The sequence below is a fragment of the Schistocerca piceifrons genome, chromosome 3, assembly GCF_021461385.2.
Source record: "Schistocerca piceifrons isolate TAMUIC-IGC-003096 chromosome 3, iqSchPice1.1, whole genome shotgun sequence".
In the NCBI taxonomy this organism is placed as follows: domain Eukaryota; kingdom Metazoa; phylum Arthropoda; class Insecta; order Orthoptera; family Acrididae; genus Schistocerca; species Schistocerca piceifrons.
The window spans coordinates 134,789,110-134,806,058 of NC_060140.1; positions in this window are offsets into that span (position 1 = coordinate 134,789,110).

The window sequence follows — 16,949 nt, forward strand, 5'->3', positions numbered from 1 at the left end:
AATGAGCTCTAACATGGAAATTAAGCGTTTCCGGACACATGTCCACATAACATCTTTTCTTTATTTGTGTGTGAGGAATGTTTCCTAAAAGTATGGCCATACCTTTTTGTAACACCCTGTATATGCAGACTCAAGCGACGAATGAAAGTTTGTACCAAGGCTTGAATTCGAACCACTCACTCCTTACTGGACAGATACTCCAACCACTATGCCACCCTGGCACTGTGGCATTGTACAACTGTACGGACTACGCCAGCATGCCTCCCTCTTCAGTCTAAATTCCCATTCACGACTCAGACCACTTTCCCCTAAACTCGAAAAGCATCGCAGAGGCTCTCTAACAATATTGGAATAGCACCTCAGCATTAAATGAAATAGGAGACCCTGCTTGAAACCCAGGCATAGGTGTTTTGAATCAAGTGGAAGTATATGGTTCCAGGGACCTTTTCAGGTCTCAAACGTCTGTCACATATACGTGTAGACTGAAGCGATGACTGAAAATCTGTACCAAGGCTGGGATTCAAACCCAGGTCTCCAGCTCACTAAGAACTTCAGTTTGCATGTATACGTCACAGGTGTTTGGAGATTTGGAAAGGACTCTGCAACCATACAGTTTCGTTTTGTTACAGCACCTATCCCTTGGTTTCAGGCAGGATATCCCGTTTTGTTCGATGCTGACATGCTTTTCCAGTACAGTTGGAGAGCATCTGCAATGCTGTTAGAGATAAGGGGGAACACCAAGTGGGCTGAAGCGTGAATAGGAATTTGGACTGAAGAGGGAGGAATGGTAGGGATGTCTGTGCAGTTGTGGGCAGCCGCTGTGTCAGGGTGGCGTAACGGTTAGCGCATGTGCCTAGTGAACAGAAGATCCGGGTTCAAATCCAAGTCTAAGCACAAATTTTCACTCGTTGCTTCAGTCATCGGCATATATAGAACCCACATAATGTACTGACCACGTAAAATACTGTTCTGAGCAGGACTAACGACAGGTTGAGGATACTGCACTGGCACCACTCATGGTTAAATACAACAGCGCAACCTGCAGGGTTGGCTAGCATCTGTGCTTATGGTCAAGCGTGCATTTCTCGCGTTGTTTCCACGTTCTTGTGCAATCCCTGTATTTCGTCAACGGAAAACAACTGGTTATGGATTACTGAGAGACTGGCACGCCACCACTCACCAGTCACAGCAGTTGACGAGTGCTGGCATGGTGTTAACACCATAGAAAGAGCGACTCAGATCTCGCAGCTGCACTCGGTTGGACTTGATAGCCAACCTGGTTGAAGCTGTCGCTGCCAGAGTAGCAGTTTTGCCTACTAAATTTTGCTTCCTGGACTCCCTCAAATCACCTACAAATTTTATCACGTATTCGTCCTACAACCCTTTATACATGCTACAAGTTGAATTACGTTATTTGATAATGTCACTGATGTTGCAGTTTCAATGGACAGCAGCGCACACCATACTCTGAGGTGACACACGTCGTGGAGTAATGATATGCAAATATACAAATGGCGGTAGTATGACGTACACAAGGTAAAAAAGGCCAGTGCATAGGCGGAACTGTAATTTCTACTCAAACTGATGGATGTGAAAGTGTTTCCAACTTGATTAGGGCCGCACGCCGGGAATTTACAGACTTTGAACACGGAGTGGTAGTTGGAGCTAGACACACGGGACACTCCATTTCAGAAATAGATAGGAAATTCAATATTCCGAGATCCACAGTTTCAGAAGTGTGCCGAGAATACCAAATTTCAGGCTTTACCTCTGACGGCGGACAACGCAGTGGCCAAAGGTCTTCAATTAACATCCGGTCGGTATGGCCGAGCGGTTCTAGGCGCTTCACTTTGTAACCGCGCGACCACTACGGTCGCAGGTTCGAATCCTGCCTCGGGCATGGATGTGTGTGATGTCCTTAGGTTAGTTAGGTTTAAGTAGTTCTGAGTTCTAGGGCACTGATGACCTCGGATGTTAAGTCCCATAGTGCTCAGAGCCATTTAAACCCTCTTCAATTAACGACCGAGAGCAGCGCCGTTCGCGTAGAGTTATCAGTGCCAACAGACAAGGAACACTGCGTGAAATAACTGCAGAAAAAATGCAGGATGCACGACGAACGTATCCGTTAGGACACTGCAGCGAAATTTGGTGTTAATGGGCTATAGCTGCAGATGACCTACGCCAGTGCCTTTGCTAACAGTACATCGCCTGCGGCGCCTCTCCTGGTATCGTGACATGTTGGTTGAGCGACAGACGACAGGAGTCCCGATTTAAGTTGGTAACAGCTGATGGTAGCGTTCGATTGTGGCGCAGACCTCACGAAGCCATTGACCCAAGTTATCAACAAGGCACTGTGCATACTGGTGATGACTCCATAATAGAGTGGGCGGTGTTTACATGGAATGGACTCTGTCCACTGATCCAAGTGAACCGGTGATTAACTGGAAATGGTTATGTTCGGCTACCTGAAGACAATCTGCAGCCATTCATGGAATTAATGTCCCAAAACAACGATGGAATTCTTATGGACACAATGCGCAATGTCACCAGGCCACAATTGTTCGCGGTTGGCTTGAAGAACACTGTGGACATTTCGAGAGAATGATCTGGCCATCTAGGTCGCCCGGTACGAGTCCCATCGCACATTTATGGAATATAATGCAGAGCTCAGTTCGTGCACAAAATCCTGCACCGGCAACATTTTTGCAGTTATAGACGGCTGTAGATGCACCATGGCTTCTGCAGGTGACTTTCAACGACTTGTTGAGTCCATACCATGTCCATTTACTACACTAAGTCAAGCGACAAGAGATCTGGCACTATATTAGGACATATCCCATAACCTATAATCTCTCAGTGTATTAAACTACTGTTATTAGTTTACGTTGCTAGGAATACCTCCTGTGTAACTATTTTTCTTTTTTTGTAAAATACTTTATTTCCCTTGTTGCTTTGGATGTTAATCTTGTAGTTACTTTCTGTGCTACCATCGTCTGTCCTTAATACCACATCTCTTTTTCTTTTCGTCTCTCTTATTTCTACCATCTCCTGTTGTTGTTGTTATGGTCTTCAGTCCTGAGACTGGTTTGATGCAGCTCTCCATGCTACCCTATCCCGTGCAAGTTTCTTCATCTCCCAGTACCTACTGCAACCTACATCCTTCTGAATCTGCTTAGTGTATTCATCTCTTGGTCTCCCTCTACGATTTTTACCCTCCACGCTGCCCTCCAATGCTAAATTTGTGATCCCTTGATGCCTCAGAACATGTCCTACCAACCGGTCCCTTCTTCTTGTCAAGTTGTGCCACAAATTCCTCTTCTCCCCAATTCTATTCAATACCTCCTCATTAGTTATGCGATCTACCCATCTAATCTTCAGCGTTCTTCTGTAGCACCACATTTCGAAACCTTCTATTCCCTTCCTGTCCAAACTATTTATCGTCCATGTTTCACTTCCATACATGGCTACACTCCGTACGAATACTTTCAGAAACGACTTCCTGACACTTAAATCAAAACTCGATGTTAACAAATTTCTCTTGTTCAGAAACGCTTTCCTTGCCATTGCCAGTCTACATTTTATATCTTCTCTACTTCGACCATGATCAGTTATTTTGCTCCCCAAATAGCAAAACTCCTTTACTACTTTAAGTGTCTCATTTCCTAATCTAATTCCCTCAACGTCACCCAACTTTATTCGACTACATTCCATTATCCTCGTTTTGCTTTTGTTGATGTTCATCTTATATCCTCCTTTCAAGACACTGTCCATTCCGTTCAACTGCTCTTCCAAGTCTTTTGCTGTCTTTGACAGAATTACAATGTCATCGGCGAACCTCATAGTTTTTATTTCTTCTCCATGGATTTTAATACCTACTCCGAATATTTCTTTTGTTTCCTTTACTGCTTGCTCAAAATACAGATTGAATAACATTGGGGCGAGGCTACATCCCTGTCTCAGTCCTTTCCCAACCGCTGCTTCCCTTTCATGCCCCTCGACTCTTACAACTGCCATCTGGTTTCTGTACAAATTGTAAATAGCCTTTCGCTCCCTGTATTTTACCCTTGCCATCTTTAGAATTTGAAAGAGAGTATTCCAGTCAACATTGTCAAAAGCTTTCTCTAAGTCAAAAATGCTAGGAACGTAGGTTTGCGATTCCTTAATCTTTCTTCTAAGATAAGTCGTAAGGTCAGTATTGCCTCACGTGTTCCTATATTTCTACGGAATCCAAACTGATCTTCCCCGAGGTCGGCTTCTACCAGTTTTTCCATTCGTCTGTAAAGAATTCGTGTTAGTATTTTGCAGCTGTGACTTATTAAACTGATAGTTCGGTAATTTTCACATCTGTCAACACCTGCTTTCTTTGGGATTGGAATTATTATGTTCTTCTTGAAGTCTGAGGGTATTTCGCCTGTCTCATACATGTTGCTCACCAGATGGCTCTCCCAAGGCCGTCAGTAGTTCTAATGGATTGTTGTCTACTCCCGGGGCCCTGTTTCGACTTACGTCTTTCAGTGCTCTGTCAAACACATCACGCAGTATCGTATCTCCCATTTCATCTACATCCTCTTCCATTTTCATAATATTGTCCTCAAGTACATCGCGCTTGTATAGACCCTCTATATACTCCTTCCACCTTTCTGCTTTCCCTTCTTTGCTTAGAACTGGGTTTCCATCTGAGCCCTTGATATTCATACAAGTGGTTCTCTTTTCTCCAAAGGTCTCTTTAATTTTCCTGCAGGCAGTATCTATCTTACCCCTAGTGAGATAAGTCTCTACATCCTCACATTTGTCCTCTAGCCATCCCTGCTTAGCAATTTTGCACTTCCTGTCGATCTCATTTTTGAGACGTTTGTATTCCTCTTTGCCTGCTTCATTTACTGCGTTTTTATATTTTCTCCTTTCATCAATTAAATTCAATATTTCTTCTGTTACCGAAGGAGTTCTACTAGCCCTCGTCTTTTTACCTACTAAATCCTCTGCTGCCTTCACTACTTCATCTCTCAAAGCTACCCATTCTTCTTCTACTGTATTTCTTTCCCCCATTCGTGATAATTTTTCCCTTATGCTCTCCCTGAAACTCTGTACAACCTCTGGTTTAGTCAGTTTATCCAGGTCCCATCTCCTTAAATTCCCACCTTTTTGCAGTTTCTTCAGTTTTAATTTACAGTTCATAACCAATAGATTGTGGTCAGAGTCCACATCTTCCCCTGGAAATGTCTTACAATTTAAAAAATGGTTCCTAAATCTCTGTCTTACCATTATATAATCTATCTGATACCTGCTAGTACCTCCAGGATTCTTCCGTGTATACAACCTTCTTTTATGATTCTTGAACCAAGTGTTAGCTATGATTAAGTTATGCTCTGTGCAAAATTCTACCAGACAGCTACCTCTTTCATTTCTTACCCCCAATCCATATTCACCTACTATGTTTCCTTCGCTCCCTTTTCCTACTCTCGAATTCCAGTAACCCATGACTATTAAATTTTCGTCCCCCTTCACTACCTGAATAATTTTTTTATCTCATCATACATTTCATCAATTTCTTCATCATCTGCAGAGCTAGTTGGCATATAAACTTGTACTACTGTAGTAGGCGTGGGCTTCGTGTCTATCTTGGCCACAATAATACGTTCACTATGCTGTTTGTAGTAGCTTACCCGTACTCCTATTTTTTTTATTCATTATTAAACCTACTACTGCATTACCCCTATTTGATTTTGTATTTATAACCCTGTATTCACTGACCAAAAGTCTTGTTCCTACCATCTCATACTAAGTTCATTTTATTCTTTCTATTCCCTCACTGTCTTTCTTCGAAGATATACACTTAACCAATCCAACTCATCCCTACATCGGCCACATCTCACTTAGAACAATACTTCTCTGTTCCCACACCTCTATGACTATCAGTGTGAGAGACATAACTACTTTAAATGCTTATTGGCACTACAAGAAGAAATTTAATGTAGCACTGTCTCTGATCATGAGTTTAGCACTCCTCTAATTTTCTGCGCGTAATTTTAATGTATGTAAGGAGCGATCAAAGAGTTTCCGTTTGAGGGCGTTGCTGCAGCTTATACGTAACGGGGCACTACTCTGATGCTTCCAGGCAAGGGATTCGTGTGGCATTCGTGTCTTTTCGACGTGCGTGTCGTAAATGTGGAAACATGAAGTATGGCGAAGTTATTACCAAATGCGTCCAAACAAGGCCAAACTGCAGTTATTCTTTTCTTGGCTATAGAAGGACAAACACCCGCAGATATCCATTGGAGAATGAAGAGTGTTTAGGAGAAACGACTGTTGTGGAATGGTGCGCCAAGTTCCAGGCTGGTCGCGATTCGATCCAAACACCGGTCAATCAGGGAGGCCAGCCTCATCCGTTACAGACAAAAAGCTCTAGATATTCGAGCATCCGTCCTATGGTCCTATGGTTGTGTTCCCCCACCCGATTATCGTTATCGGTCCGTTAAAAAGCCTTTGAAAGGTTAACTATTCCAGTGCGACTAATATGCGCAGCATGGAGTTATCGATTTCTTCACGCAGCAAGACTCAATTTTTTACCAAAGAGGTGCCTTCAACCTGGTGTGTCAGAGGGATTATTGCCTTAATGTTCACGGCGATATTGCCTGATTCGCCTAACGATTCAGGACTATATGGTCTTCAAACGGAAACTTTTTGGTCGCCTCCTTGCGTATGAGTATTTGTTGTTGCTCTTGTTTGAAAACTGTGAAAAGAGCCACACTACGGAAAATAATGGATGAATGCCATATGCCCTTTCATATTACCCTAGTTAGTAAAGGTTTACATGGTACAACTAAAATCAAACTACAAACGCAGACTTATTATTGCTTAATCTAAACGTTATTTTATACTATCTCCTAAGATTAAAATGACACTGAGGCCACGTCTAATGTCGAATTCGTAAAAGTTAATTTGCAACAAGACCATCGCCTTTTCAGAATGCATCGATATCAGTACACTCCAGAGTTCAGCAAGCCAGCGGCAGAGCCTGTGAATCCAGATGTCTTACTCCTAGAACCACAAACATGGCATAAAATCGTCCATTCAGCAAACACAACACCCCTTATCAGTCCTTCCTCATGTGGTTACCATCATATACTGACGATCGAAGGCGCGTGGACCGTACTTTCATTTAACGCAGTCTAATTTTATATAATTAACAACGTCCCAGTGCCTAAATCTCTTGCAAAGACGCGAAGTCATCGATTACCGCGTAACTAACTGTTAGTTAAGTCACTTATCATACTGGCACATGCGACGTCTCATAGCCGTTAAAGGTGTGAACTTGCCGCCAGACGCTCTGTGGGTATCTTGGCGTAAGTCCAGTTGACGGTCCTCTGTAATCGCCTACGTACAAACACACACACACACACACACACACACACACACACACACACACACACGGAGCTAACTGGAGTAAACCAGACACAGGGCAGAGCGGCTATCAGGAAGGGAAGCCTGCTTGCTGGGGACCTTCTTGTCACGGCGTCATTGTGAGACAGGGGCTGCGCGGACCACATGCATCGTCCTCCATTACGAACTTCAGAGTTCCCATTCCACTGTGGTGATTGTCAGTTGTAACTCAAGGGGAAATCACTAGTTAGTAATTTGAGAGGAATGTGATTCAAACCAGCCATCTAAATTTAAGTTTTTCTGGACCTGAAGGACGCTTGTCATATTGCACCACACCAAATAATTTCGTACTCACTCCGTTCCAAGATGGTGCCCCCACGACCTACAGACTGGATTAGAGCACTGCACCGTAGTCAGGAATGCAGCATGCATACCCCACATAGTTGAAGGACGCCCAGCGCTGATAACTTGGACGATGAGTACGCCTAAACTGGACAAGAGTGCCCACTGACAGCCTTCAGTGATGACAGCTACAAATTCCTACATGCTACCAAGAAGGCGGTAGAATACATCATCAAAATGGACATTAGGCTGTAGCTGTCTTCCTGTATATTTTTTGCTTTAAATATCTTAAGTATTTTTATATCTTTTCTTTTTTTCATATGACCTGTATGTTTTATATACATACTTCATGTTTGTATTGCAGACTTCTCGTATGTAAATAATTCATGTGATGAACTATACCATACACTAAAGAAATAAATAAGCTAATACACTATTTTATCTTGGAGCTTCCATCAACCAGCAACTAGAACGAAACGGTCACCTAATAACCATTCAACAAAAACACTGCAGTTGTTTTAAACTAGTGAAACTGTTATACCACTCCACTAGCCTCCACACCTACGAAACCTTCAAACGACTCATCCTCTCATACGCAAATATTGCATGAATCTTCGTTCCTCACCGAGCGAGGTGGCGCAGTGGTTAGCACACTGGACTCGCATTCTGCCATCCTGATTTAGGTTTTCCGTGATTTCCCTAAATTGCTCCAGGCAAATCCCGGGATGATTCCTCTGAAAGGGCACGGCCGACTTCCGACTTCCTTCCCCGTCCTTCCCTGATCCGACGAGACCGATGACCTCGCAGTTTCGTCTCTTTCTACAAACAACCCAATCTTCGTTCCTCCAAAGTCCTATCAGTCCCTCCAAATCCTTAAACACCATGCACTCCATCTTGTTTTCCACATTCCTTTACCTTTCCCCCATCTGGATCATCCTTTTTTGTCATCTGTCTTCTGACTGGTTTGATGCGACCCGCCATGAATTTCTCTCCTGTGCCAACCTCTTCATCTCAGAGTCGTACTTGCAATCTACATCCTCAATTATCTGCTGGATGTGTTCCAATCTCTGTCTTGCTCCACAGGTTTTGCCTTCTACAGCACCTTCTAGTACCATGGAAGTCAGTCCCTGATGTCTTAACAGATGTCCTACCATCCTGTCTCTTCTTCTCAGTGTTTTCAACATATAGCTTTCCTCTCCGATTCTGTGCAGAACCTTCTCATTACTTACCTTATCAATCCACCTAATTTTCAACATTCTTCTGCAGCACAACATCTCAAATGCTTTGATTCACTTCTGTTCCTGTTTTCCTTCCGCCCTTCTTTCACTACCATACAGTGCCGTGCTCCAAACGTATATTCTCAGAAATTTCTTCCTCAAATTAAGGCCTGTGTTTGATACTAGTAGACTTCTTTTGTCGAAGAATGCCCTTTTTACCAGTGCTAGTCTGCTTCTGATGTCCTTCTTGCTCCATCCGTTACTTTGCTGCCTAGTTAAGAGAATTCCTTAACTTCATCTACTTCGTGACCATCAATACTGATGTTAGGTTTCTCGCTGTTCTCATTTCTGCTACTTCTAATTACTTTCATCTTTCTTCGATTTACTCTCAGTCCATACTCTGTACTCATTAGACTGTCCACACCATTCATCATTTCATGTAATTCTTCTTCACTTTCACTCAGGACAGCAATGTCATCAGCGAATCGTATCACCTTGAATTTCAGTTCCACTACTGAACGTTTCTTTTATTTCCATCATTGTTTCTTTAATGTACAGAATGAACAGTAGGGGTGAAAGACTACACCCCTATCTTACACTTTTTTTAATTCGAGCATTTAGTTCTTGGTCGTCCACTCTTATTATTCCCTATTGGTTCTTGTAGAAATTGTGTATTGAACGTCTCTCCTTATAACTTACCCCTATTTTTCTCAGAATTTCGAACATCTTTCACCATTTTACATTGTCGAAAGCCTTTTCTAGGTCGACAAAACCTATAAACGAGTCTTGATTTCTCTTTAGTCTTGCTTCCATTATCAACCGCAACGTCACAATTGCCTCTCTCGTGCCTTTACCTTTCCTAAAGCCAAACTGATCGCCATCTAACCCATCCTCAATTTTCTTTTTCCATTCTTCTGTATATTATTCTTGCCCTCAACTTGGATGCATGAGCTGTTAAGCTTATTGTGCGATAATTCTCGCACTTATCAGCTCTTGCAGTCTTCGGAATTATGTGGATGATATTTTTCCGAAAGTCAGATGGTATATTCCAAGATTCATACATTCTATACACCACCGTGAATAGTCGTTTTGTTGCCACTAATCACGTCAGACAAATCTTCCCCCTCATAGAAGGCCTTCATATACTCTTTCCACCTATCCGCTCTTTCTTCTGTATTTAACAATGGAATTCGTGTTGTACTCTTAATGTTACCACCCTTCCTTTTAATTTCACCGAAGGTTCTTTCAACTTTCCTATACGTTGAGTCAGTCTTTCCCACTATCATTTCTTTCTCGATTTCTTCACATTTTTGGTGCTGCCATTTCGCCTTAGTTTCCCTAATCTTCCTATTTATTTCATTCCTCACCGACTTGTATTACTGTATTCCTGAATTTCCCTGAGCATTTTTGTACTTCCTTCTTTCATCGATCAGCTGAAGTATTTCTTCTGTTACCCATGGTTTCTTTGCAGTTATTTTCTTTGTAACTATGCTTTTCTTTTTCCGGCCGCGGTGGTCTAGCGGATCTAGGCGCTCAGTCCCGAACCGCGCGACTGCTACGGTCGCAGGTTCGAATCCTGCCTCGGGCATAGATGTGTGTGATGTCCTTAGGTTAGTTAGGTTTAAGTAGTTCTAAGTTCTAGGGGACTGATGACCACAGATGTTAAGTCCCATAGTGCTCAGAACCATTTGAACCATTTTTTTCTTTTTCTTTCCAGCTTCTGTAACTGCTCTTTTTGGATATGTTCATTCCTCTTCAACTGTACTGCCTATTGAGCTATTCTTTATTTCTGTAATTACAGCCTTGGAGAACTTCAAGTGTACCTCGTCATTCCTTAGTACTTCCGTATCCCACTTCTTTGTGTACTGTTTCTTTCTGACTAATCTCTTAAACTTCAGCCCTCTCTTCTTCACTACTACATTGTGATCTGAGTCTATATCTACACCTGGGTTCGTCTTACAATCCAGAATCTGATTTCTGAATCTCTGTCTGGCCATGATGTAATCTAACTGAAATCCTCTCGTATCACGCGCCCTTTTCCAAGTATACCCCTCGTCTTGAGATTCTTGATCAGAGTATTCGCTATTACTAGCTGAAATTTATTACATAACTCATTTAGTCTTTCTCCTCTCTCATTCATTGTCCCAAGCCCATATTCTCCTGTAACCTTTCCTTCTGCTCCTTCCCCTACAACTGCATTCCAGTCCCACATGACTATTAGATTTTCATCTCCCTTTGCGTATTGTATTACCCTTTCAATATCCTCATATACTTTCTCAAACTCTGCATATTCAGCTTGCGACCGCGACATGTATACCTGAACTATCGCTGTCGGTGATAGTTTGCTGTCGATTCTGATACGAAGAACCTTATCACTGGACTGTTCACAGTAACACTCCCTCGGCCCCACATTCCTGTTCATAACGAATCTTACTCCCGTTATACCATTTTCTGCTGCTGTTGATATTACCCTATACTCATCTGACCAGAAATCCTTGTCTTCCTTCCATTTCACTTCACTGACCCCTACTATATCTAGATTGAGGCTTTGCATTTCCCTTTTCAGATTTTCTAGTTTCCCTATCACATTCAAGCTTCTGACATTCCACGCCCAGACTCGTAGAATGTTATGCTTTCGTTGATTATTCAATCTTTTTCACATGGTTACCTCCCGCTTGACAGTCCCCTCCCAGAGATCCGAATGGCGAACTATTCCGGAATCTTTCGCCAATGGAGAGATCATCATGACACTTTTCACTTACAGGTCATATGTCCTGTGGATATACGTTATGTGTCATCTAATGCAGTGGTTTCCATTGCCTTCTGCATCCTCATGCCGTTGATCATTGCTGATTCTTCCGCCTTTAGGGGCAATTTCCCACCCCAAGACCGAGAGAATACCCTGAACCTCTGTCCACTCCTCCACCTTCTTTGACAAGGCCGTTGGCAGAATGAAGGTGACTTCTTATACCTGATGTCTTCGGCTGTCAATGCTGATTATTAATCAAAATTTAAGGTGGTTCCTCAACCACCTCACCAAATTCCCCTCCCCCCTTCCCTCACTCACACTGAACATCTCCGAATATCCGCTCTGCTCACCAATCCTGCTGTGCAGCTGCACCTTTACCAAAACATTCCACCGTTTTTACAGCTACACACAGTCCATATCCTACCCCAACAGAACTTCAACCAACTCCCTTTTTCAGAGAATGAAATCCACCCTGATATTTATCCATCCTGCCAACTGTAGCTCATCCCCACCTATCGCACTCCACATTAGATTTCCCTTCCTCTCTACCCTGTCTCTCGGCATCCCTTCTCCAGCATGGTCCTGCTCACCCACCTGACTCCTTCCCACCTTCTGTCTGTCCACCCTACACCTGGCTTCATCTACATATTACTACTCACAGACCTCTGTTATTCCTACCCACACACTTCAGCTCTACAGAACACATTTTCCCCTCCCCAAATCGTTTCTTCCTGGTGCACGTCTGTCACCTTTTTAGTGAAAGCAGAATGTTTACTTTTAACGATCGTCACCGTCCTTTCTAACTTGTTTTGAATATCTTGTCTTTTATCATTATCTTTCTGTCTTTTTTATTTTAATTTTAAAAATGAAGAAAAACAACGGTGTAATTTTCTGTAAATGGCATCAAACATTCACCTTCTTATAGATTTCCAAAAAGTTTTGAAATTTAGATCTTGTTTGTAAGGTATTTTTTATGTTTTTAAGATTTTTGGCTGAAGAACGGCGGGATATTGTACCACTGACAGCCCCCCCCCCTCCCCCCGCCCCTATTGGGTGAGGGGGATGAAATAACAATAACGGAACAATATTGATGTACGTTTTTGTACTTGTCTCCGAATTTTTTAAGTGTCATCATATCTTTAATTCTTTTATTTGCTTCTGAGGGTTGTAACTGTGTGTCCTTGTTCGCCATTTGTTAGTTATTACTGTCGAATCACAGTGGTCATGGACAAGCACGCGCAACAATTCATCTCCTGCTGGATTTACACGCTAATACTTTTGCTCTGACCAGTCTTTGGATGCTGACAGGTTACGCGTAGTAACGACGCTGTGATGACGAAAACTTAAATTTTTTAAACATTGCTGGAGATTTTCGCATTATCAGGAAGCCAATTTTTCAGTTGGTTTCTGTAGATCTTAAGGACGGTTGCTAGTAAATCGAAACAGGTTAGTGTCTAGCTGTTATTACATTATATTGCGATCAAAATCATTAAAATTTATAACAAATAAAATGTATCATTTTGTCAAGTATTACAAAGTATGGAAATATGTTTGTAAAGTTACTAGGAGATAAAAGAAATTATTGTCACCCCGCACATCAGTAGCCTGGCAGTTGTAGCATCTTGTGAGGTACCTGTGCTACTTGCAGCAATGGAGAACCCTGTGTAAACGGAGAAAGAACGACCCTCTGAGAAGCGGTAATCCTGTCCTTATCAGTGCGACTGGCACGTCGCAAGACGCCTGGCATTGTGCTGGCGACTCACGCCTCTCTGATTTCACGACCTATGCACGTTTACGAACATCCTCAGCTCGCTGTTGTTAGTTGGCACATAACATCAAGTACAGGGGAACTTCTCAGGGATGCTTGCTCCCAGAGTTTCGGAGAGTTGGTGCTTCATGTCAGTCTTGTTTCGTTAGCTCTCCTCTTACGGCCACTTTAAAACAAACACAAACACTATCCGAGCAGGCCTTGAAGGCCCAAGGCCAAACGGTATCGACCGGCCGCCGTGTCATTCTCAGCCCGATGCGGAGATGGAGGGGCATGTGGTCAGCACATTGCTCTCCCGGCCGTTGTCAGTTTCTGTGACCGGTACTGCTACTTCTCAATCAGATAGCGTCCACCCCGATCGCCAACAGCACTCGGCAGACCTGAATGGTGACCCATCCAAATGCTAGCCAAGTCCGACGGCGCTTAACTTCGGTGATCTGACGGGAACCGGTGTAACCACTGCGTCAAGGCCGTTGGCTCTATGGCCACTTTAGCTAACATGATTAAACTTTTTCTCTGTATCTTTGATGAACACAAAAATGGCTCTGAGCACTATGGGACTTAACATCTGAGGTCATCAGTCCCCTAGAACTTAGAACTACTTAAACCTAACTAACCTAAGGATATCGCGCACATCCACGCCCGAGGCAGGATTCGAACCTGCGACTGCAGCGGCCGCGCGGTTCCAGACTGACGCGCCTACAACCGCTCGGCCACATCGACCGGCTTCGATGAACACAGCTAATACTTGCGCTTTAGAGAATATTCGTCACGAAAATCGTAATTACGATGGATAATGAAGCCCAGTGTTCAGGAATTACTCTCAAAAGCGTACCGTTTTATTCTGTTCGAGCCAAGGTCATTAAAGCCGTAAATGATTTACCTGTCGCTTATATACTGCGGCCTTTCATGCACTGATGAGCGTACAGCGGTCTTTGGTCTTTTGTTGATGATATCATTGCCAATGTTCTTCGCTTACAGCGCTATAGGTTCTGGTGAAAAGTCCTAGCAATTTCAAGAAAATGAAATTCACAAAAATGTCGAACGGATCCTCATAGTTTCCTCCCGTCCTTTTTCCAAGGAAGTTAGTGGACAGTACTGGTTCACTTCTCATCACCTGAAAAAATATTACTTTTAGAACAGTCTGCACTGCTGTGATCTAGGAAATCCTTCTTCCTAGTGTTTCATAGCGAGACATAAGAATGCTTCTCCAGTCTTGTATCATGACTTCATAAATCTTTCCAGTAGACCAGGTTCTGAATGACTTGTTTGGAACAGAACTTCCCACAATTCTGCAAGTTGTTCATCTCTTAAACTGTCTGTTCCAAGTCAATGTGATCGACACAGTAGCTAGTCAGTCGATTCATAGGGACATTGGTCACAGACCCAAGAAACAACGGCATTGGTGTCTCCCTTAGCAATCCAGTTATATGATAGTTCATGAGTCTCAGATCACAGGAAGTCTGTCACTTCAACTTGTGGCACATCAGAATAAGTGAGATCACCTTCATTCAGATGTGTATTATTTTCCGAAAGTAATCTACTCACTGATGACGAGAGTTGTACTCCAACTTTCCTGGGAGTACATGGGGAGAAAACTATGAGCCTGCAAAAAGGAGAAAGTCTTTTCTCAGGCAGTGGCAATTCAGGCGATCAGTGGAGCTATTGTACAGCCAGAGAGACTGTAAGGAACCAAGAGCTATTTGCCTGTAGGTCGGCACAAAAATAACACCATGGACCCACCTGTATAAGGACTGTGTATGACTCACAGTTGCAGGAAACGGATACCATAGGTCACCGGCACACCACACAGTAAACAAAAGCACTAATATATGCCACGACAAGTTCAACTGTCAATATTCCATTTTCCTCAGAATAATAATTAATACTTAGGAAAGTGACCCTCAAATGAACATTGTTGGCTATCAATTTTACAGTGTTGATGGAGAGCTGTTCGTTGTTTGAGAATACTTATTAAGTACATCTCTAAATGATAACTACTGCCTCTGTTTTCATCGTTCAAAATACAATAAACTGTATGGAAATAAAATCAATAATATTGTGCTTTCACTACATTGCTTCAGCTGGTACAGATTACTCATTTACTTCTGTTACTTGTAAACGCCACACTTAAGTACATTGTTTAGAAGTAACAAGCATTATTAATATAAATTAGTTTGTCAAACTGAATAGTGTATAAAATCTATCAGAAAACAAAGTAACTTTCGAAGACCGGTTATTAAAAAATTCTCACTACAAACTTGTCATAATTTCTTCAAGTTGTGAAGAGATTTTTTGATGTAGACCGATGTAAAAAGACTTGGCATTATACAGGATACACCATACACTTGACTAGAAGAGACTGAGACCGTCATTAGTTTTCAGTGCTGCACGAGACCTATTACTTTACTGCATAATAACATGTAATTGTTGTATAAGATAAGAATGGGGTGTTTTTATTATAGAAACTGTCATATTACTGTTTCGTAAACACTTTCTACCCTCTCTCCTTAACCATATCTTGAAAATAATAGCTGACCAGAAATTTTAATGGTTGTTTTTGCAATCATTATGACTGATTTTATCGGAAATAACTGGTTTCACTGAGGAAACACTGCAGTATAGTCTTCGGAATCTTGTTGGATTGCTCAGTTAGCATATAAGATCAGCTTGTGAGCCTACATTAATGCACTTGGTTGTTACCTCCCCTTGAACTAACTGCCTACGTCTTTGATACAACACACATCAGTCAGTTCATCACCTATAATTTTGTCATTTATATGTTCATGTTGTTCTTTCCCTTAAAACATTTCATAAATTCTCCATCAATCATTCTCCTCATTCTTTGAACGGTGCCCCCTCCTGATTAAATCACTCTCATTATTTGTTGATTTATTACCATCGTGACAAGTTTTCCAAGCTATTCAAAACCGCTGCTGCAGATTTTTGTCAACGCCTAATTTGTTTCCTGGTTTAAGGTTTTGATGATTTTCATGCCAGTTTTTCCTCGTCGCCTGTTCCCATTTCTTCCTCTATTATTGTCACTATATCCTTTTAGTGGCTCTCTTTCTCGGAGATTATTCATGAACAATCATTATTATTATTTTATTTTTCTCTTTTAGCATGATTAACATCCTTCCAATTTTGACTGCAACCTCCACTGTGGTGGATATCCAAAGTCACAATTTTGTCTATTTGTCACTCTAAAGCTCTGTCCAACTTGTCCACGAACTTTAAAAACTTTTCAATTGGTTAATCTGGCTTATATACCAATCTTCATTGCATCTTTTCAAGTAGCCTCCTCTTTAAAGCATCTCTTTTAATTAACTAGTCAAATGGATGGTTTACATGAACTAACGCTTTCGTTGGGCTTTATAAAATTTGTTCATTCCTTTACTTCTTTTTCTATAAAACAAGTAATTCAAGAATTCACTCTTTTTCTCTGGCTTGTTCTCATTGAAGGCTTTTTTTAACAGCTCTCAGTTTATCTATA